Below are 10685 nucleotides of genomic sequence, written 5' to 3' on the forward strand. Positions count from 1 at the left end.
TGATAATAATGATAATAATAATAATAATAATAACGCGTGTGTAAAAAACAAAATGAAACCATTGATCATGATGTCTCCATCTGCACTCTTCTTGCGCCTACAGAGTATCTCAACAGGTATGATAGAGCAGAACAGTAAATGTACTGAATAATTTTCAAAAACATACACCTGCCCGATGATAAAACTGGTGGGAACACAAACCACCTCCAGTGCTTGAAAATGAACATATCTCACTCCTCTGGAACTTCACCGTTTAAACTGTCATTAAAATAGATGACAATAGGCCAGATATGATATTGAAAGACTTCAAACAAAAATCATGCCTCCTCATTAATATGACAGTCCCAATCGACATAAATGTATCTGTCAAGACCTACCAAAAACTGAGCAACTATAAAGATCTTTAAATAGAAACTGGCGAAATCTGGAGCCTCAAGATAAAAGACAATACCTGTTGTCATAGGCGTCCTAAGAATGATAGCAAACGGAGCCGATTCCTACCTAGCCCAGATATCAGGAAAGCCCTAAATGGTAGAAATTCAAAGGATAGTGTCCTTAGTTACTGCCCATATTTTACTTAAAATACTCTCTATGTAATCTCAAATTTTAACAAAACATGAACTTCTAACTTGTCTCTTTAGGTCTCTGGGTGAGACTTGGGACCAACTTTATAGAGATACAAGTCAAAAGTCAAACATATAATAATAATGATAACAACAACAACAACTCCAAGACACCTCGCTCTCACGCCATTTCCGCTCTATCATTCATTTACTGCAACTCTTAGTTGTGTTCGTATTGTCTTTGCACAGGGGCCATCTGGACTCCCGCCTTCGCCGTGAACAAAGTTTAATCTTCTCTCTTTGCTCTTTTGCGCCTCATGGGCTCAAATTATCTACTCTCTTTATGTGACTCCTTTCCTTTCTTCATCTGACACTTCCTCTCTTCAATCCTATCCACAGCTCTCGATTGATATATACTCCTCCCACACCATACCCCACATACCCCATATCCCATCCCCACACACCGCCACACTCCAACCCCACACTACACCACTACCTACCTCTTCTCTTTTCTTCCTCTGACACCTACTTCCTCTCTTTACTCCTATCCACCTTTCTTCATTGATACTTACTCGTCCCACACCACACACACACCCACTCCACCCCACGCTACACCACTACACTACATCTCCACACACCCAAACCATACCACTTTACACACACTAGCACTGACCACTTCTTAGCCCTCACACCACACACTATCATCCACACGTGCACAAATATAGACAGAGATCACCAATACTTTACTATCTCCCCTTCTTTCTACCTTTCCTTTCAAACATTTTTTTAACCAGTCGCAATGCCTGACAGCTAACTCCACAGTTCTTTATTCTCTCTCTCTCTCTCTGTTTATTTACTCTTATTCCTAATGTTGAGGAGCGCCAAACTAATACTCCTGCTTCTTGATCATACACATATCTTCGTCTTTTGTTTTTCTGTAAAATCCGCTCTCCTTTATCTACTCGACGTCGATAGATAAGTTACCACTGAAACACGGGGGACATTTGTCCTTTCGTTTGAAAAACTCGTAAATCAACTTTCTTCAGTTTCCTCCAATCCTTTTCCCGTAACATGCTGAATTCACTAAAACAAAATTCCTTTATTTAAAACGTATTTTGTTGTTCCTGTTATCAGTGTTGCTGCTGCTGCTGTTGTGGCTATTGCTGTGGTTAAATATGAATGATTGAAAGTGAATTTTTCATATACTTAGGATCAAAGCTAAAGATTATCTCTTTGATTGATAATTGAAGTAAATCGCCATAGATTACAACCCAATACAATAAATAAATAGCTTATCTCATAAACTTCGATAGCAATCCGTATGAGTCAGTTGCTATACCGAAGCTCCACTTAAGCACAGCTACCATACGTAGTTCGGAAAATCTTGATTAGGACCTAGAACATTTTTATTACAGGAGTACAAACACTTCCATGCAAAATATTAACAGATGAGCTATTTAAACAAACACCAATGAGATTTACCAATTTTGGTAGGATGAAAGAATTCGGCTCCATTTCTATTTATTTCTAATCGTGAAACAATAAAAATAAATTCTCCTAGCAATTTTCTCTAACAATTCCACACATTCTGCGACTCAACACTTCAGATAACCCAATTAAATAATTATCACGTATAAAATAAATAAAAGTCTCTACTACTTGAAGTCTTATATCATAGTTAAGACACATTTATGTAAATTGAATACTCCCCGTTTACAGATACTTTAGAATAATAACTATTAAAGAAAGATTTATGATGTATAATTAATTTTAAAACACAGAAAACTTGATTTAAATATTTTTCTGTGTCAGAATGTGTTTGGCTGGAGATTCGCCCATTCTAATGCGTTTCTTATTACATTTTTCTCATAACATATTCAGTAACTCGCGGAAATTTTAACGCTGACCATACTGAATAGTCAAATTGACAGAAATTTCATATAGATTTACACTCACCTATTCACATATATATACGCACATCAACACTTACTTTCAGTGAGCGGTTATACACATACGAACGCACAGAGACGTATGAATGCACGTGTGCGTGTGTCTACAGTTTGCTCACCACTTTTCATAATAAAAGAGAGGAATTATACTGAATATTTACAGCGAATGTATTTTGCTTGAAATCTAATATTTTCAAATCTTGACAACTTTATGAAGGATATTCATTTACTGTTGACTTCAAGGTGACAAATATACAAATGCGAAATGCTTAAATTTATATGGGAAGATAGAAATGGTTTTCTAGGGCAGCAGTCAACTGTGTGGAAAGTCTGCGATTGGCGAATTACCTTTCCTGGATTCAGGCGCTTATAAGGATTGCAATTATATATGTGAAGTGAATTAAATTTAATAAATATTTTAATGAATGTAATCGGCAATAATTTATTAGTTGCAATATCAAGTAGGTAATTGTGAGGAATTTAGAAAAATGTAGAATGCAAAGATTAAGGACATATTGACATATTCTTTATCTCAGGAAAAAAAGGCAACTTATAGATTTCTGTGTTTCAAGACTTACAAAAACAATTATACATGCATATGTATCTGTGTGTATGCATCTATGTATACATGTGTCTATACATACGCATCTATGTGTAGGTGTGTACATGCACTAGTGAGTGCATAACTTAGCACGGAACAACACCATAGTACATAAAGTTTGTGGTATAAAACATATATATTTATGGATATATATATATATATATATATATATATATATATATATATATATATATAGATAGATAGATAGATAGATAGATAGATAGATAGATAGATATTTATATTTATATTTATATAAGGGCATTACTATATACTAACGCCTCACGCCATGAGGGACTCTAAGGTCAGACTACTATAAAAATACATTTTTACCGAATGCGAGGAAGTTGTATAATACTACAATAACTACGAAATCATGATCTATAATTTAGTTCGTTTTTTAAGGGGTTGGCTTTGAGAGTTGCATTTCCTCGCATTCGGTAAAAATGTGTTCTTTTATAGTAGTCTGACCTTAGAGTCCCTCATGGCGTGAGGCGTTATTATATAGTAATGCCCTTATACAAATATAAATATATATTTCGGGAATAAATGATGAATTTTTCCCTTATGAGGTTTTTTTCATGCTAGCTACTTGATAAATTCTTGTAAAAGAATTCGTCCTATTATTGAATTTAGATAGATAGATAGATAGATAGATAGATAGATAGATAGATAGACATACATATAGATAGATAGATAGATAGATAGATAGATAGATAGATAGATAGACAGACAGATAGATAGATAGATAGATAGATAGATAGATAGATAGATAGGTTTCTTTATTAGCCACACAGGGCTCAACACAGAGGGGACAAAATACAAATGTAGAGTTTTTCTTTTCGAGGGGGTCGAAAACAAAGCAGAAAAAAAAACAAAAGTGGGGACAACGATGAAAAAAAAAAAAAAAAAAAAAAAACATCGCAAAACGTTTGGGGTATTTACAAAAAATACGAAATAATACAAAAAATTCCCAATAAATGGGGAGGTTATCCGTGGAAAGAAAAACCTACGAAAAGACCACGGTAACCTCGGTCTTTAGCGTCACAGTTTGTTAAATAAAATTTCTCTGTTTACAAAATTTTAAAACGTTTTATAGAATCATGGTCAAGGTGGCTTCGTCATTTATACGTGCCATTCTTGCTACATGTATCCATCTTTTTTCGAAACATTTGCTAGACAACACTTGCCTCTCTACTCTCACCTTCCTTTTCAAGTGATACTTGAAAAAGTTGATGAGAGATTGACCAGAGAGGAAAGTATTTGTCTCTAATCCTTTCAGACGCGTCCACCAGATGCATTCTTTGGCCATAGCCACAAGTACGATAAATACAGCTCTTCCTTCCCGTTTAAAGGAAGGAGGCGTGACGATATTGACGATAGACTCGGTTGATAAACCGACTCGTCCCACACGCGACAGCAGTCGTTCGACATAAGCCCACAGCTCCGAAATGGTTGGACACTGCACGAGTGCGTGCAGAACGGTTTCATCGCTCTGACCGCATCTCGGGCAGGTCGGCCCCACATTTCGCGAGCCGTGTCTATAGAGCTTATCCCGAACGGGTAGCGCCTCTCGGTAACACTGCCAGGCCAGGGATCTCTGGAAGTTGTCCATAGGTCCCGGCCCGAAAGTCGTCCTGAACAGGCGGGTCAGGTATTCCTCGTCGACGCCCAGGTTCGCCCCGAGATCGTCGTCGTACCTGCCCTCCACTAATCCCCTATAGAATGACTTCGTTGTGATGCAGCCGCTCAAGGTCGACCCGGGACGGCAAAGTTGTTGCAGAGCAACGCGACACTCACGGTGCCATTCGCCATTCCTCGGCCTCTTTTTGATCCACGACTGCAGCTCGGTCATGGAGACGAGCTGCGGGAAAGCGCGTCGCACAAACGGCGACCACACCTGCTCACCATCGTCTACGTAGAGCCGGAGATGTCGCAGTCTCAGCGCATGTCTGCGCATCATCAACCACGGCATGCCCAGCCCTCCTTTCAGCGGGTGTTGGCAACAAACGGATCGCCTCACCATCGGAACGCTTCCTTTCCACAAAAAGCGGAAGAGGATGCGCTCCATTTCGGTGATGGCGCGATCGGGACAAGGCACGACGGTCAGGCGGTATTCGATGACGGACGCGATGTACGCGTTCGCCACCTCCGCCCGACCTTTTAGGGACAGCTTCCTCTCGGACCATTGCCGGCAGAGAGTGGCCACCCTACTCGTTATCTCGTCCCAGTTCTTCTCCGTTTGCAGGTCCGGACCGAACCAGACTCCGAGCAACTTGACCGGACCGTCCGTCCAGCGTCCCACTACTGAGGCGCTGCCGGACGGTATGGGCTTGCTTCTCCAGGTGCCGAGCAGCAAACCCACCGACTTATCCCGGTTGATTTTCGCTCCCGTCACCGCTTCGTAGTCTTTCAGCGTCTCGCCGACAAGCTCGATGTGCTTGTGGCTAGACGCTATGACGGTGACGTCGTCCGCGTATGCCGACACGCTCGTCCCGCACCCCAGTTCTCGCGGGATGCACCTCAGCGTCGCCAGCTTCCGCAGTAGTGGCTCGAGAGTCAATACGTACAGGAGCGGCGACAGGGGGCATCCCTGACGAACCGAACGTGCAATGTCGAAGGGTCCCGATAGACGTCCATTGACGCGAACAACCGAACGGATGCCTGTGTACAAGGCAGCCATCCAGCCGCGGAAAACGGGACCGAAGCCGGCCGCTTCGAGGACGGCCTCCAAGTATCGATGGTCTACCCTATCGAAAGCTTTCGATTGATCCAAATTGATCAGGGCCCCACCCATGCCAGGTTCCTTAACTACCCTCTCTATGATGTAGCGCATCAGATGGAGGTTGTCATGGATGCTCCGGCCCGGCACGGCGCACGTCTGCTCCGTGCCGACCAGTTTCTCGATGACAAGCGCCAACCGCTTGGCTAACACCTTGGCCAAAATTTTCATGTCTGCATTGAGCAGAGTGATGGGCCTAAAGTTATCTATGGCGTCCCCCTTGTTTGGATCTTTCTTCAGCAGCGTTACCGCTCCTCGGCTCACAAAACCGGGAATGCTCCCGTTCTGCTGCCAGTTGCAGTACACGACCGCCAAGACTTCTCCAAACAAGTCTGGCATACAGTTGTAAAGCTCGTAGGGCAGACCATCCAAACCCGGAGATTTGTCCGTCGAGCAACCCGCCATCGCGTCCCTCACCTCCTCCGCCGTGATGACCCCTTCGCAGCACTCCGCCTCTCTTGCCGAGAGTCGTGGCAAGCTGTGCAGGTAGGCACTAAAGTCCACCCTGCCTTCTCGCTCGCCACTCCTCCCGAACAGTCGGGCAAAATGCCGCTGAAACGCCTCGCACATCTTGCTCGGCTCGAGCAATTCGCGCCCCTGTTCGTCTACCAGAGACCGGATGGTGGCTCTGTTACCCCGCTGCGCCTCCGCCACCCGGGCCTCTCGTGCGGCTCCAACACCTTCATTCCTCAGAGCACGCATCCTTGCCCTGACAGCACACCCTTCGTGTTTAGCATTGAAGTGTTGGTCGAGGGCCAACCTCGCCGCTAAAACGTCGGATGCGATGCCACTTCGCAATGCCTCTTCTAACTTTATCACTAGCTCCCCCTCTTCTCTGTTCCTCTCTACAGCTAGTGCCCTGCTATACCTTATTGCTTCCGCCCTCACTGCTCTCTTGAGGGCAAACCACCATTTGTTGTTGACGATGGCTCCCGTCAAAGCCCTCTTTACTAACGTGCTAATCCGGTCTCTGAAAACCTGTCTCGACGGGAAAGACGCGTTTAGTTTCCAGTAACCGGGACCCTGCCTATGTGCCTTATCTAAGTCTAGCGTACACGTCACAAGTTTGTGATCCGTGTAGCTGACTATGTGGAACTGTGGACATCCTAAACTATCTCTATCTCTTGTCCTACACACTATCCTATCTAGATACGATCTCGACGACCCAATGCGGTTGCTCCAAGTCCACGTTGGCACATTTGGGTGGTCGAGTCGGTACCTGTCAGACAACTGGAAGCGTCTGAACAGGTCTATGAGGCCTTTGCATCCCCTTCTACTTTTGTCACTCCCCACGTAGTCTAGATGCGTGTCCAAGGTAGCATTCCAATCCCCCACTAAAAGTAAGGGACGAGACGTTCCCAGGAATACTTCTAGACGTCGAAAGAAGTCTGACCGACCTGTTAAAGGAGGCACATAAACTGCCAGCAACCGAAAAGCGCCTCCATCGCTGCCGTCCACATCTAGGACAACCAGTCTACCCTCCGGGTCCGTAAATATCGTCTTTACTTGGAGATCCAGACTCTTGCGAAAAAGAACCGCCGTGCCACTACCGCCCATCCTCGGCAGACAGGGAGAAAAATAAATGTTAAACTGTCCGCCAAACATGGACTTTAGGGCCCGCGGTTCATGGAGTCTGGTCTCACTAATGGCTATGATATCCAAATTGTGTGACTTGATGTCATTTAAGAGGTACCCTTGTTTCCAAGGGGACCCTAAGCCACGCACATTCACACAACCAATCTTCACCATGATTCTATTTATACGTGTGCTTTAAAGCACAAAACAAAAGAACAGAGTGTTACTTGCCGTTAGAAAGTTTTGTTTCCTCCTTGGATTTTTCACCAAGGAGGCTATTGTACAATTTCTTGCACAAATATTTCTGGAATCCCCCTACCGAGTTGGGGTAGAGGGATTTTATTGTGTTGTGTAATGCTGGTGTTACATGAATAATTTTAATGTGTTTTGGCGGTGTTGTACGTGGGTGGTTGTTGGTTTTGATATCGTTATTTGTGATGTTTGTTTTAGAGTTGATGTAATTCATCAACTCTGTGTTTGTACTGTCTATTGCTGTTAGCATTGTTTTTTTTATATTACTATTGGTGTTAGTAGTATTTTCGGGAGATGTGAATCTCCCTGCTTTGTTTGTGTTTGCATTTTGTTTTGTTTTCTTCTTACTGCGCTTCCTCTTTCCTTTCGTAGCTATTTTCCACTCCTCCCCACTCTCTTCATCGGATGATGGGAGATCTGAGGAGTCAGAAAGAGGTAACGGCAAATTTTGTGCGTCTGTGTGTGTTTCTGTGAATGTTTGTGTTGCTGTTTTTATTGATGTTGGCTGATTGTTATTTGTGTGTGGTGTATGTGATATGGGGGAGGGAGAGGCAGTCTTGGAATTTTCTTTTTTTTCTTCTGTTTTTGCAGTTTCTGTTGTCTTTTCTGTTGTGGTTATTGCTGATATTTCTGTTGTTGTTTTTTGCGTTGCTGGTGGTGTTGGTAGTAAGGTTTTTCTGTTGGGGGTATTTGGTAGTTGCTTCTGTTGTTGGTGTTGTTGTTGTTGTTGTTGTTGTTGTTTTTGTTTAGCCGCCAGAGGGCAGTCCTTTTTCAGATGTGCTTCGCTGTTGCATAGGTAACAGCGAGGTCGCCTGCCCTCTACCACCACATACAGCTTGTGGTCCTCTGCCAATCTAATGTTTGGAGGAATTTTCTGTGAAGCCTCCTCCGTGATGTGGAGAAGGATTTCTAGATTTTTCCCTCCCCAGTTCTTTTCCTCTCCGACCGTAATCTCCAAAATATTTGCCTCCTCCATTTCCAGGCACACGGCCGATATCAGCCATTGGGTGTCCACCTCCGATGGCACATTTTTTATCATAACTTTGGTCACTCTCTGTCCTAGATAACTCGGTATCATTACCAAGTCATCTGTGCGGAGAGAGAGTGTCGAAAATTGTTTAGCTAAATTTTCATCCAGAAACCTTACTTGCACCGTTCCAAATTTCCTTCCCCAAGTGACATGATTCTGATAAGGCCAAATTTTTCTAAGACAAACTTCAATTTTATCTGTGCTAACATTTTCTACACGTCTGGTTTTTGTGTTTACCAGTTTATAAATGATGCACTTTTTGTTTTTCATTTCTATAATATCTTTTGGGATGTTTATTCTGACATCATCTCCTTCTTTCGTAAGAAGGGATTTTGTGTCTTTTATTTGTTTTTGTGTGAATGTCACTGTTGTTCTTTTTTCCTTTAGAGCATTTGCGAAATTTGTTTTTGTTGTGCTGGCGGACATGTTCTTCTGGATATTTTTGTTTATGTTGGTGTATGTACTGCCTGGTTCAAAGGTGGTGGTAGTGGCAGCAGAGTTTGTTGAACAGGTGATGGTGTCATTGCTGACGGCCGATAACTTTACTTCCTTGTTGTTGCTGTTGTTGTTGTTGTTGTTGTTGTTGTTGCTGTTATTGTTGTTGTTGTTGTTGTCGTTGGTGGTGGTGATGATGGCGTCAGCAGCAGTGGTGCTTACGTCAGAGACATTTGTGACGGTTTTCACGCATGGTTTTGTAACCTTGGTTACAGTTTTGTTTTTGTTGTTGGTGTTGGTGGTGGTGGTGGTGGTGGTGGTGGTGAGAGGGCTGTTAGTAGCTGTACTCACAGTCTTTGTGACGTTTACAGCAACTGCGTTCCTGCCACTGCATGAGCACGCGCTATTCTGTTCTTTTTTCTCTTCTGGCATCTGAAGCCTCGGGAAATGCTTGTCAAAAGAACAAGACAAGCGTTCCAAAATTATGTTTCTCGACATTTTTCAAATGTCAAGAAGGAAATTTTTGTATTTTGCTAGGGCCGAAACTGCCCCTGGGGGTCAATTCCTGCCCTTGAAAATACACACAAATGAAGCCTAGGTGCTTCGCAACAAAATTATTTAAAAATTCCAACAAAATGTGGACAGTAAAAGGTCAAATAAACGTTTACCTTCGCAGCCGATGTGACAGCACGTCCGTGAGAAGAGATAGATAGATAGATAGATAGATAGATAGATAGATAGATAGATAGATAGATAGATAGATAGATAGACAGACAGATAGATAGATAGATAGATAGATAGATAGATAGATAGATAGATAGATAGATAGATAGATAGATGTTCATGTACATAAATATGTATGTATGAAAACGTATGACCTATAAATTATCGCCAAGTACTTTCGTTACTGTTTTCTAAAAGTAAACACTTCTTGTTTACAATGCGAACATTTTATAGTATAAGAGTGTATGATAAAAATACATGATAGTGGTGAGGATAATAGAGATGAAGTTAATGATGAAGATAGTGACACGTAAGTCGATTAGTTAAATCAAAAAGCAAACTACAAAGGGGGGAATTTGGTGAACTACAAAGAAAATCTCATAGACATAAAAAGAGAGGATATTGGTAAATTACAAAGATTTATGTTTACAAAGAGACTATTGTATAGATGCAGGTGTGTACAGGAGAGTGTTTTTCGATGTTTTAAATAAGTTAAAGTATACAGAAAAGAATGATGGCAACAACGGTGTCACAATTAAATAAAATACCACCAAGAAAAAATATGCACAAAAGCCGCAATAACAATACTAACAAAGATGTCGAGTAAATATCCGAGTTAAAACATGTTTATGTCTAGAACGCTCAATATTGAAATAGATCTATGTTTCCTTTTGTTTTGGATTTGCATTGCGTTGATATCAAAGGATGGGGAAAATACACAGAAATATATATAGCCGTCGTATTCACTAAAAGAATAAATCTTACACATATTGACACA

The sequence above is a fragment of the Octopus bimaculoides genome, chromosome 12 (genome assembly GCF_046866305.1).
Source record: "Octopus bimaculoides isolate indiv1 chromosome 12, ASM4686630v1, whole genome shotgun sequence".
NCBI classification, from domain to species: Eukaryota; Metazoa; Mollusca; class Cephalopoda; order Octopoda; family Octopodidae; genus Octopus; species Octopus bimaculoides.